The 14101-nt window shown below is 42.8% G+C and overlaps 1 protein-coding gene across 3 annotated transcripts in view; it reads right to left on the bottom strand.

Moving 5' to 3' along the window:
• The window catches only part of Tenm4 (teneurin transmembrane protein 4), a 1383002-nt gene that overhangs the window by 159803 nt on the left and 1209098 nt on the right, over positions 1 to 14101 (bottom strand). The gene's annotated exons all lie outside the window — the stretch shown is intronic.

Below are 14101 nucleotides of genomic sequence, written 5' to 3' on the forward strand. Positions count from 1 at the left end.
ATATTTATCATTTCTATGTTAGGAACATTCAGAAGCTTCTTTAGTAGCTATTTTAAAACTATACAATTAATTGATGTTAAAAGTATTTAGCCTATTGTGCTGTAGAATATTAGAAGTTATTCTTCCTATCTAACTGCACCCCTGTACCTATAAACTCTCTCTATCGTCCCCTTCCCAGGCTCTGGTAATCACTATTCTACTCTCTACTTCTATAAGACCAAATTTTTTAATCTCTCACATTTAAGGGCTTTTACTAAGTAGAATGAATCAGACATAAATTTCCTATATTCATATATGAATACACAACTGGTGTAATTCCGCATTATGTACAACCACAGCAAGTTCTGAATTCTTATTGAGTAATATAGTTTTTCAATTAGTGTTGTTGCGTTCCCCAGGAATACAAACCCATCCTTAACAAAAATGAAAACTTTGTCTCTGTCTCTTGTTTTTGTTTGGCTTTATATTAGTCAAAGTTTCTAAAATAACACCTACTGGCCAACTGTGGTAGGGCCTATCTGTATTCCCAGCGACTCTAGAGGCTGAGGCAGGATGCCCTCAGTTAGAGGCCAGCCTCCGCAACTTAGTAAGAACCTGTCTCAAAATAAAAATAAAATAAAATAAAAATAAAAAGGTCTGGAGTTGTAGCTCAGTGGTAGAGCACCCCTGGGTACTGCAAAAAAATAAAAAAAGTAATAAAACACAAATCCATAGACACATCTTTTTTTGTTAATGATTTTAAAGGAATCCTTCTAATATTTAATCAGGAAGCAAAGCATGACATTGACTTCTGACTAGAAATCGATGTTTTCTATGCTGTTATATTTTTAGTATTTTCATAACTCAACATGGTCATCAGAGATATCTTAATCACTTATTGGACACAAAGGCCAGATCTCAGCATGATGCATTCAAAAAGCATGGAAAGCTTGCAAAATAAGTGTGAACCAGATATACCTGGGTAGGATCTTAGCTCTGCCTGGGTGTGACCTTGCATACAACTCCCTATCTTACCTGTAAAATGTGGGTAATAACTCTGATTGCACAAATTGGTTATGAGAATTAAAATGAGTTAATGTAGATATATTTTCTTAGTAGTACTTGGCATCTAGGAAAAGCTCAATGTATTTTAACTTATTCCTCCATCACTTAAAAGAAAGAGATAATGATGGTGTAAGCATCATTCCAAATGCATGCTTTCTAAGGAATACCTTGCATCTGTACACTTAAGAAAACTCAAATTCTATTTTGAAAAGATACCATTCAGACTGTACTGCTTCAGTGTATATGAATTTTTCTCACTTTTAAAAACTATATAGTCCATCTCTTGCACCCTTGAATGGACTTTCTTGACCTATGACACAAACAAAAATATAAAATCTGGCTGACATGTAATATGAACCAAGACTGAAACAAACTGTGCTTCCATTAGCCCGGAACATGAGTGTGTTCAGATAAAGGCAGGAACAAGCAGCGACTCAAACTGAAACCAGATGTTCACAGCGCTCTGGCTTATAATTTTTTATAACCCTTCATATAACACTCATTGTCCTGTCATTTCAACAGAAGGTCCTCTGCTCTGTTTAAGCAGCAAGAAGCAAGCACAAAACCTCTGTCAATTTGCTATCACTAAATCTTGGCTTGATTGTGAAGAAACCATTCCCCAAGCACAGATCCTAGGTCCACACTCTGGCCCAGAGAAGTGCCTGCTAGTGACAAAACTCATACCTGCATGGTCCTCAGAGTACAGCCTGCACGTCTTCCTGTTGAGGTGGGAATGGGAACCTGGGTGGCTAGGGAAGTGGGTGCTGATTTGGGAGCGGCCCAGGAGTGAAAGCTAGGGTGGATGGAGCAGAATTCTTCAACTGGAGTAGTCTAGCTTTATGCCCTGGCTCTGCTCTCTCTCACTGTGTAACTGTGGGCAAGTTTGTTAATTTCTTTGAACTTTATTTCTTCATCTATATATTAAATAAGTAATAGCTATTCCTGTTCTGAAAAGATACTGAAAAGATAGACTTTAAACTAGGTGATGCATGCATCAAACTTCAAACCTCCTGGGACCCAGACAGCACACACCAAAACAACAGTAAACACTTGTAAGATACCTACCATGTGCCAGGCACTATTCTCAGAATTTTTAAAATTTTAACTCACTTTATTTTCATAATTACCTCATGATGTGGGAACTAACATTATCATCATTTTTTTCAGATGAGGAAAAGGAGACACTAGTGGATTAACTATTTTGCCCAAGGTCATGCTACTAATAAGTGGCAGAGGCTTCATGCAAACCAGGCCATCTGGCTTCACATCCACGTTCTAACCATTAGGCCTCATTGCCTCTCTCCCTGCTGTTCTATTGCACAATATCTGATTCAGTGCTGTGTCGAGGCTGCCTTTACACAGAAGAAACACATGTAATTCAGGCACAGTAGCTTACCAATAGAGCAGCCCATTTCTAGAAAGTGCTGCTGACCCTGCAATCAGCATGAATCAACCCAGCATCCTTCTTTATCCGCACTGCCCTCTCCTACCTTCCTCTTCCCTCTTAGTGCTTACCCTCCTGCCTCTGCCCTCTGCTCCCCCTGACCTCCCATTAATCATCTCCCCCTCTCTCCAGGGGCTCCAGTCCTCTCCCCTGGCTCCTTTCCCGCTGCTGACAACATGTTCAAAGCTCCCCCACCTTATATAAACCTTTCCTTGAACCTGCCTCCTCCTCAGGTTACGCCCATCTGTCTCCTTGCCTGCTCCATCTAGAAGCAATTGTTCCGCTCTGCCTTTCATTCCCTCCTGAACTCATGGTGACCCTGCTTCCGCCTGCACCAGGGCTGGAAACTGCTCCCATGGAGGGTGCCAATGTCATCCTAATGACCAATTCTAGCAGTTTCTTCATAATCATCTCCCTAACTTTTCCCCAAGGTTGATCTCTACCTGCCTTCCCCTGCCCATCCTCTGAAGGCTGGGGTTCTACATTGACTTCCCACTTCTCAGTTTGTCTATTTCCTTAGGTATTCCACCCTCCCACCTGCTCCCCCTCACCCACCATGAGATGCCCATGGACTCTGTTTCCAGTTCAGAGGTCTCCCCAAGTCAAGGCTTCCTTATCCATCTGCCCATTGCCAGCAACTGACATCCACTTGGAAATTCTATTAGCAGCTCAAATCTAATGTGAATTTGTATCTTCCTGCCTCTCCCCCCCACCCCAACAAATCCACTTCCCTCCTTATCTCCTAACTTAGTTAACGGCATCATCATCCATCCGTTCTTGAAGGTCAAAACTTCCTGCCTCTCTTTTACAGCTAAAATACAATGGTCAAGAAAACCAGCCTACAATGTCCTGCAGTGCACCCCTCCTTTATAAAAAAGCAGCAGCATTTGCCCCAGTTCCAGCTCTCATCTTACCCTAATGGCTACAGAAACAGTCTTCCAATTCTCTCCCTGCCTCAGGATAAGAAAGCAACTCATCTGAACAGAGACCATGCCAAAGAAATCTATTTAACACCTGACTAATTGTTGCTTCAAGGTCATCCCAAACTCCTCACTGTCTTCAAAATCAAACTCTCAAGCTGGCTACAAGGCCCTTCCAGGTGACCCTAACCTAGTTTCCTGGGCTCTTCTCTGTGTCTCCTAGGCATTTTCATTCAAAGCCATAAGTGGACGGGGTGGGAGGAGGAAAAAAAAACATAGGGAGAAAGATGTGGCATTTAGGGCCAGATCTGGATTTCCAACTGCAGCTTCTCCACGGAGCAGGGATTTCACTTATACCTGGTCATCTGAATACTCTGAGTCCCACTTTCTTTTAGGGAAAAATATTTACTCTGAATGCTTGTTTTAGGGGCTTGAAATAATTTATGGAAAACATCTAGGATAATACTTAGATAGGCTGTGCATTGAAAAAATAATTATCTATTAACATTAATAGACTTGTCAAGTAGTTCCACAGAGGCTGGGAGGAGTTCGTGAAGACTGAAAAGCCTCAAAACTAGAATGGAACATTTGAAAAATTCCCTGTGGAATCGAAGGAGGTCAAATTTATAAGAATAAATAAAGTACCTCAGAACATTCCATTTTTGACCTGAAGTAATAACAGCCAAGAAAGACCCCATGAGTGCTCTGCTCCCTGAATCTTGCAGGATTGGGATGCATAAACCCCTCAGGGAGAAAGACCGTTCCTCATCCTGGTGTCTGCTGTGCCTGGAATTGGCAACTGTGCCTTCTTTTCTTCAGAGCTGCCCATAAGAAGTTCATGCTCATGGCAGAAGGTTCTAGACTGCAGAGAACATCAGTGAACTTTGACTTTCTCATTTGGAGTTCGCTGACCCTCTGATGAAGGTCTGCCATGTTCCAAGGCCTGCTAAGCAGCCAGGCTTCAGAAGAAGTTACTGGGACTGGATTCAGAAGATGCCTTGTGTCCCTGTGTGAGTCACTGGTCCTAGAAGTTTCTTCATCTCCAACACAAAAACAGTGATACTTTCTGGCCAGTTCATCAGTTGGTTGAGCAGAGCTACTGTCTTATCACCTCCTTGATGTCTCTTGTTATGGACTGAACTGGGTTTCCCTGCCAAATTCAAATTTTGAAGCCCCAACCCCCTGTGTGACTGTATTTGGAGACAGGGTCCAGAAGGAGGCAATAAAGGTTAAGTGAGGTCATCATGGTGGGGCTGGTGTTCTTATGAGAACAGGAAGACACACCAGCCATCTCTCTCCTTCCACACATACACAGAAAAAAGGTCACAGGAAAACATAACAAGAAGGAAGCCACCTGCAAGCCAACAATAAAAGGTTCTCCAGAAACTAACTCTGCCAACACTTTAGTCTTGGATGTCTAGTCTTCAGAACTAAGACAGATGAATTTTGTAAGCCATCCTATCTGTGGTATTTTGTTATGGCAGCCCAAGCAAACTAATATGCTCTTTTTTCTTTTGTTCTGTTTTTGGTGACTTTTTCCATATGCAGTAGTCTTCCCTTACCTATAGTTTTGATTCCCTTGGTTTCACTTACTACAGTCAACTTTGATAAATATAGTACAAGATTTTATTGTTAAGGTTTTGAATTGATACATAATAACTGTACATACTATGGAGTGCACTGTGATATTTTGATATGGGTATACTTTGTGACATGATCAAATCAGGGTAATCTGCATATCTATCACCTCAAACATTTATCTTTTCTCTGTGGTGAGAACACTCAAAATCTTTTCTTCTAATTACGAAGACATTTTTAAGCCAGATATGATGATGTATACGTGTAATCCCGTCTACTGAGGAGGCTGAGGCAGGAAGATCCCAAGTTCAAGGCTAGCTTGGGCAACTTTGTGAAACCCAATCTCAAAATAAAAAGAACTGGGGATGTAGCTCAGAAGCAGAGTGCTTGACCTAGCCCTGGGTTCAGTAGTCAGTACCATGTTTTTCAAAGGTATTTTGAGAGAGAGACAGAGAAAGTGACCTCATCTGTATAATTTGTCATAGCATACTGTTATAATTGTTCTATTTTATTATTAGTTATTATTGTTAATCACTGTTAGCTAATCTATAAATTAAACTTCATCATAGGTCTTATGTATAGACAAAAACATAATATATATGGTGTTCAGTACTGTCTGTGGGGTATCAGAACACATCCCCCACAGAAAGGAAGTACTCCTATGTCTCCTTTCTTGGTCCCATTTCTGCTGTCCCTGTGTTGCTAATCATATTTGCATACTGCCCGCCAGCCCACTCAGCACTTTTTCCACAATAAGTCTGTTATGCCTCACAGGCCCCGCCTACATAGCAGAGGTGGCAACCCTTCTCTGAGCTCACCTGGACTTCTGCTGGCACAGCCCACATTATGTGGGAATTATTTATGAAAGGGTCAATTCTCCCAATTGACTGTAGGCTTTCTAAGGACAAGTCTTTTTTTTTTTTTTTTAATTCATTGCAAAACTCTAGCACTTAGTAAAGTAGATGCTTAACAAATGATGAATAAATAAGAGACACAAAAAAACATGCTAAGTACCTTCCATGAATCATATGTTTTTACACCATTGTGAAACTCTGTAAATTAGGTTTGATTGCTAATGACACAGGCATTCAGGGAGGTCAAGACTTACCCAAAGTCCCTCAGCTCATATACATACATAGTGTAGAGCTGACTCCCAAGCATTGCCTTTCTCTGGATCACACCACTTCTCTGTTCACAGCCCTACTTCCAAATGAACTTCTGCCTCCAATAACATGAACTATCTACCACCAATGCCAGAGTTGGCAGAGATTCCCATATCAGTGGCAGTTAGATTATTTCTAAGGGTGTGCTACAGGACAAGAGGCCACACCTTTAATGATGTCCTTTGTCAGTGGCACTATAGAGGAAAAGAGAGAAGACACCAACCACTGTGGGAGAACCCTTCCCCAACCACAGTGTGGCTGCAGAACCCCCAATGAGCAGGATGGGGATGAGCAACTGACAGAGCATAGAGCTATCAGGACACTTATTCATCCATTAAAAAGTAAAACTATTACTAAGAAAATAACTTCTACTGAAAACTCCCCATATGAATGGAGGGAGGGAAGGAGGAGGGGTTTCTTTAGCAGGGTGAGGCCTGGTCAGAGGTTTTGTATTAAACAAGGCTGAAAGTCCCATGAGTTGTGAGCCACTGGTACTCTGCAAGCCTAGGGGCATCATCTCTAAGCCCATGTTTATCTTTATGATATCCTGACTATGAGTGGATCAGAACACACATGGATGTCACCATATTAGAAACTTGGATGCAGATCTGTTCACTGGTGTATAAGAAAGGTCATGCACACTGCTAACCTAATTGCTGGTTCCTGTCTGTGAAATCTTGGCCAGTGACATTTGATCTCTGAGCCTCAATTTCCTTAGCTATAATATGGAAAATATATTTAACTTGACTCCTGGGTTGTTTGGGAACTGAAGATGTATTGAGTATAGTACCTGACAAAGAATCTGTACTTAATTGGTGGTTAGAACTATGATCCTGGCTCTGCTATCGGGTAGCTATGTGGCCCTAGATAAGTCTTGTGACTTTGCGAAGCCTCAGTTTTCTCATCTTTAAAAGAGTGAGAGTTAAACAAAGGAAAGGCGTGTAAAGTCTTCTGGCAAAAACCCAAGTGGCAAAAACATAAACTGAACATGGAGTGAGGCTCACGGTGGCTGTGGGTGGAGGAGGTAGCTGAACTCCTGACATGGATGAGGCCCCAAGTACCGGGACTCTCTCCACTGAGCTTTCCACCAGCATACTCTCCTGGTCCTGCCTCCCAGTTCTGACCCCCACAGGCCCCTCTGCCAGTTGCCTATCTAAACTCACCTTAATGAAGGACCCTTCTGCCCTCATTTGTTTTGCCGTTTGTTTCTTCCCTTAGAAATGTCTTAACCCCTGGAGCTGGCCAACAATCTCTAAGGGGCAGTACAATGGCTCAAATCTGCTCCCTCCTTGCCACTTCTGAGGCCTCCATTCTGGAGCAGACAGCATTAGCCCTGCCTAGACAGGTGGAAGAGCTTCCTAACATGGTTCCCAGTTCTTCCTGGGAACGCTTGCATATGTGTATCAGATTAAGTGATCTAGATTTCCACAGGGGCTTCCTGTTGCCTTTGACCTAAACTGAAAATAAAATGATACCTTTCACATGGCATTCTAAGACCCTGAGCAGTTTGGTTCTTGGTGGCCTCTCCAGTCCATTTAGTCCTTTGATGGCCACACCCACAATGTGACCACCATAGAGTTCCTGGAGCACTCCCAGCAACTTCCTGTCCCAGGCTTTTGCATATATTCTACTTTCTTCCCTCTGCTTTGTACATTCCTCCTCCAACTTTCACCTGAACAGCTTGTCATGCACCTGGCCCAGCCAGCTGTGTGAGGCCCACTGCTTCTCGAGAGCCCACTCTTCTTTGACAGTGTTAATGTGCCATTTATGATCATGGACTTTTACACATATGTATAGATTTGAGGCTCTCTCTTAATATGTCTCAAGCATGTCTATAAATACAAGGGCAGGAAGCTTGGCTGTTTTACGTACCATAACATGGAATGCCTTCCCAGGACATGGCAAATGAAAAGGCGATTAGTAAATGCTGAATGAATGAATAAATTAACAAACTGACCCTTTCTAGGTCTGTCTACCACCTGGTGTCCTCCACTGATCAGGACTTGCTCCTGCTGTCTGTCCATCTTAAAGCAACAAGCAAGTGGCTTCAAGGCTTACTGACAGAAGTCCTTGGTTTCTTGGGTGATACAAAGAGCCTGAACCAAAATATATTCCCTCTACCTTGTTACATGGGTGACTTCCTCTTTTCTCAGCTTCACTTCCTCTAACTTACTGGCCCATGAGGTCTTCAGGAGCAAGCTTGCCTGCCTCATGGCTGTTCCTAATGCCTGGGCCTGAATCTTACACATGGTAAGAGGACTCTGTTGCTATTTGTGAACCAAACGTCTTGATGAAGTCTGTGGCAGATATTGCTGGCTGTCTACCCCATATTAATTTCCCATCCTCCTGAGAGAACCCTAATTTTGATCAGAGTGCCAATGTTCCAAGCTGAAAATATTCACTTTAAGATTTCCCTCTTGCTCTGAGTGTCCCAGTGACACATCTCTGTCAAAAAATTCAAGTTAAATGATTTAGGAAACATTCTGCTTTCCTGCATCCTTCCCCTTTCTTCTTCCTACATGACATGCAGATGAGTCCAGGAGGTGCAGCAGCCATCTTATGACCATGAGGCAGCAAATATGAAACCAATAAATCAGAGGAAGGACGGCAGAGCACAGGGTGGAAAGGGCCTGGTCCCTGATGCTACTACTGAACTGCCATCCTGGCCCTGAATAGAAACACCCTAGCCTTAGAATGAGCGGAAGGACATTAAAACTTCACTTAAATGCTGATTGGGTAAGATTTAGGTTATCACACACTAAACACATTTCTAAGTATTTCCTACTAAGAGACAAACTTTATTGCTTGGCACTCATGGTGTCCTTGGGCTACTTTTTCTTCTTTCCTGCCATGAAAATCCAGGTGGGGAATTCAGAAGTTTCAGCAGTCCACAATAAGACTGCAGGGCAGTAGAAGGAGTTGGGGGACAGTGGGGCAGCCTGTCCTTCAGCGAGCAGAGATAGCTGCTGGTGGGACTAGGTTTTGATTCTGCAGATATAGCACTCTGATATTCCTAGCTCTCTTCCTCCTAACAGATTTTGGCCACAGTCTGTCTCCAATGTGCTGACTTGAGCTCTCCCTTGGCCTACAATTTCATTCCACTTATACCAGATTGCTCCAAATAAATCACCGTATCAAGGAGAGGTGAATTCACAGGGCACTTTTCCAAAGAAGTGTTTCCATTAGAAATTTCACAAAGTTCTGCCAATGTCATTTACAAGAAGGTTAATTTATTACCAAGAGACCTGGATTCTTCGTTGCTGTGTTTCTATCTTAGAGTATATTCAAAGGAAGGGGACGTGAGGTGGGGTATGGAAGGCGATTATTAAAAACTGAAAATTGTTCTTCAATCACTTTTCTGAGTTTCTTCCTTGAGGTCATGGTAGATTCTTACACAAATTACAGTGTATAATGCTGGGGATTTTTCTCCCTAGATCCTTGTAAATGCACTCAGAGGCTAATGCCCAATCAAAGCAAGGGAAATGAAAAAACGGCAAGTCTAGCACAGTCTTTGGAAAATCATGAAGGACCCAATTTTGATGACCCACAGAAGATAGAAATGTAGGTGCAAGTATCTAGGCAGGTCTAGAAACAAAGAGGAATGGATCATGGGGAAATCAGAGGAAAAATACCACTGGTACCACTGATGGGCCCCTTCTGTCTTCCCTGGCACCCAGCCTCCTGCAGTGCCCTCATGAAATCACAGACTCAATATCAGTAACCCTCTGACCACATAAATTAATGGACTCTTGTTCTGGGCCTCTTAAGATAAACCCCCCAGCTCCGATCATTTCATCCTCTTACTCAAAAGCCTGTCATGACACCCAGTGCTTATGAACTCTCTGTAGGGCGGCGCCGTAGGCTCTTCCTTGATTACTGCTTCCCCCTTCAGGGCACCCTGAGCTCCTGTCGAGCAGCACTGCAGGCTCCTCCTAGCCAGCTCTTAATTTTCTGCCCACTGTCCTTTTGTTTATGCCATCCACCCCCACTGCCTGGGATGCTTTCCTTAGCACTCATCCTTCCATTTCCTTTCTTTAAATGTGAAAATTTTGCCCAAACTTTAAGGTCCAGATCAAATGTTACTTCTTCATCCAGACAGCCTTCCCTGGCTCATCCAGCTGGACAAGCCCTTCCCTTCCTCCAACCCTCCTGGCCCTTCCTTGGGCTGGTGGCTCCAGGGGTGGCCTTTCTCGCTCTTTTCCTTGGCTTAGAGATACTTGCTCCATAAGGCTTTCATCTCACTTAATCTAGACTACCAGCTACTTTTGCCAGGAACCATGTCATACCTTCCCTGAATCCCCATCTTGGAAAAGGGAAAGGATGCAATATTCATTGGATAATGGAATAAAAAGGAGGGAAGAGAGGGGGAGGGAGGGAAGGGGCTAAATCTGTGTCTAGTCCCTGACATGGATTGATCTCCAGTGGCTGCCTGGGCATAAACAGACTCTTCAATTAGCACCAAGAAGATCAGAGCATGTTTCTCATAAAGATTCCCAGTCTTTATGTTTCCTGCCAATGATTCTTATTTCTCTCCTCTGGGATTTTAAATCCACTGTAAGACACCTCTGTTATTCTTCAGCTTGGCTCACATTGCCACAATGTCAAGTTGATCTATCCTTTTATGCTTCAGCATCAACTGAAATGAAAAGATGCTATCTGGAGACCCCAAATTCTGTAATACTAACTTGTTAGGCCTTGGAGTTGTAAGCAATTCATACAAAGGTATTTTTCTTTTTAAAAATTTGGACACTGTGAGATTTTATACATGGTCTTTTTAATGACTTCTCAAAAAAACTTCCTGGGTTGATGTAAGATGGTTACTTATAACTGGAGTCAAGCTAACAAGGGGAAATTATGTTTCATATAATACAAACAGTAATAAAATATTTACTAGTAGCCATTGACAAAATAGCAAGACCCTGTGGCATAGTGGGGACTTTGTGGGATTTGGAGTCCAGATTTTCATTCTGGCTTTGCTCTTAATTTTGAGCAAGTCAACTAAATTCTAAGCCTCAACTTCTTCATCTGTAAATCAGAACTTACAAGACCTCTTGTCTAAGGTTCTTGTAAGGAATAAGCTACATATGTGAGAGTGCTAAACATGGTCCCCCAAACACAGTAGATGCTCCCTAAATGCTGAATGAACAAATGGATGGGAAATAAGTGAGTGTGGGCATCCCAAAGGGGCTGGATCCTGGGAGGAGGCAGATTGCTTACGAAGGAAAATCACGAGCTTTGTAGTCAGACACATTCGAATGCATGTCCTAGCTTTTCTTTCAGCTTCCCTGAACCTCCATTTCCTCATCTGCAATCAGGGATGATAATAAAAATAAGAATAGTCACCTCATGGAGTTCCTGCAAGATTTAAAGAATGTATGTGAAAACCCTTTGTAAATGGTGATGGGGTGAATTGAACCCCTGTGAGTGGTTTATATCCTCCTACCTCCTTCAACACATGGGGGTGAGCAAGGCTCCCACCCCCTATTGGAGCCAGGAGCATGTGGGGGATGGGGTGGGGCAGACTATTTTTTCTGAAAAGAGCTGCCATGTTTTATTCTCAAACTGGCTTGGATTTCGTGGGGGCATGTGTGAGCATGTATGTGCATGCATTTGTTCCCTGGGAGCTCGGGTGACATCAGGTCTCTGTGTGGATATATTTGTGTATACAGTTTGTAAAAGGCTCTTAGATTTTTTTCAAGGCAAAAGATAAACTCATTTAATTTAAAATCATCAGCTGGATTGCATTAAATGGAGGGAAAAGCAAAAACGTACACAATACAGCCATTCATTAAATTAAACACAATTATTTCTCCCTTTACTTAATTACAAACAGACATAAATACTCTGGATTCTGACAACTCAGATCTTTTTAAATTCTTGGTCTGCGTTTCGATGTGTAACGAAGGGAGGGTCATATTCCAATTTGTGTGTTAAGCAAACCCGAGAGTTACAATTGTATATTGGGACCATAATGACTTCACTAAAACAAGACCTAAACTTTTAATTAACCTGCCAAGACAAATTACAACTCACAGCTCACAGGTAACGATCACAGACAGCTGAGACTCAATGCCAGGGACTCTTGGGGAAAGAGGTATTAATAGCAACATCAGAATCAGTCTGTTTTTGTATTAAAGGCGGGGGGGGGGAGAACGGTGTTCATTAAACAATCACTGTAGCTTGAAGGGAGACAGATAGGTCAGAAAGCCAGCAAGAGAAAGTGGAAGGAGAAAAAGGATGGCAGAGAATATTAACAGCTTCCGTTTATCGAGCACGTATGGAGGCCTGAAGCTGTGCTAGGCATTTTATATCTCTCTCTCTAATCTTCACAATGGGGATTGCAAAGTACTTTTACATTTTTGGCTTCTGGACAAGAAAAGTTGAGATTCAGTGAGGTGACATGGCTGTCCATGGCTGCAAAACTAAGTAGGGACAGAGGAAGGGAAGGAAGGAACGAAGGGTAGTTCCTCATGTAGTATTTGTTTTTAAAATCTGTTGACAGACCATCAGAATCATGATCACTTGGCCCGACTGGAGGCATTCAGGAGTTCTCAAGAAAGGCCCAGAAATCTGAATTTTTACCTATCCTCCCACAGAGTTCTTTGTTCCAAAGTGTTTGAGAACCACCAATGAGGTACCAGAAACCTGTGCTACTCAAAATGTGGCCCATAGCAGCATTAATATCCCTGGGTACTGGCCAGAAATGCAAAATCTCAGGTCCCCCAGACCTGCTGGAACAGAATCTGCATTTTAACAAGACCCCCAAGTGGTTCGTAAGTACATTAAAGTCTGAGAAGCACAATAAAGCCCATAGACATGACAGGGTTAAGGGGGCAAACAGAGCAGCCAGGGGAAAAGCAGGACCATCACCCCAGTTAAGACAAAGAGGCTAGCTATCACTGACAAGCCACGAGTTGGCAAATCTTATCTCCATTTTATTTCTCAAAGATGCATATCATAATTATAAGTAGTTTTCTTTGGGAGTTTAAATTAATATCCCTTCATATTTATATCATTCTTAAAACAGAAATCTGACCATAAAAACTCCCAGTTCTGTGAAAACCTGATGCTCTATTCTTGCTTGTAAACTGTGTCTAGGAAGAGTTGAGCTGGGAGACCGGGGAGCTGTAACTTTGGCACCACCATAATTTGATAATTGTGTCCCTAAATTGAAGCCACCATGTCCAGAAAGAGAAAAGATGCAGATATTATAGCCTAGCAAAACCCACAAAGTGACACTCTCATTGATGGAGAGGGCTAGAACTGGGCTATCAACGATGGGGACTGGAACTGCACTTTCCACCTCAATGTTACCTCCAACTGCTAAGCTGCAGCTTCAAATTCCAGAATCTTGAGACCCCAAGAGCTGAAAAACTTGAGTGATCTGTGTGAGGTGAACTCAAGCTCATGGTGGAGACTCGGACCTGAGCATGCTTTGCACTATGCTTCAAGAAGACATGCAGGGCAGAATACAATGGCAGCACACCTGCTGAGATTGTGACTGTCCACAGTCCTGCTAATGAGAGCCTGGGCACAGGAAAGGCCATGCTCACACTCACTCCCTCACCAACTGAGGACACGTGCATGGGGACCCACCGGGTGCCAGGGAGACAGAAGACTGCCCTCCAGGCATTCTGAGTCCTGCAGCTAGGACAGACTTCCAAAACAGGGCAGCACTGAGGAATGTTTCCTTCATCAGAGCCAGCTGCCTGATGATCCCACCTCCTTCACTTTGCCATGAGGCTGCATTGATAGCAGAAGCTTATTAACCATGCCTTGCATTTAATGGGGAGATTCCCTCTGCCTCAATACTAAGGGCGAAATGGTGAATTAGAAGAAAATGGCCTGAAATGACCACTGCTATTTAGAAGGAAGAACCAGGGTCTCGCATGAGTTTAGGAAACCTAGTATCAAGTTTGGAGATGTTCATTCAACTCCATTTTCCATGTCAG

This window comes from Marmota monax, unplaced genomic scaffold (assembly GCF_021218885.2).
Source record: "Marmota monax isolate L192 unplaced genomic scaffold, Marmota_monax_Labrador192_F-V1.1 WCK01_AAM20220418_F8-fsc00068, whole genome shotgun sequence".
In the NCBI taxonomy this organism is placed as follows: domain Eukaryota; kingdom Metazoa; phylum Chordata; class Mammalia; order Rodentia; family Sciuridae; genus Marmota; species Marmota monax.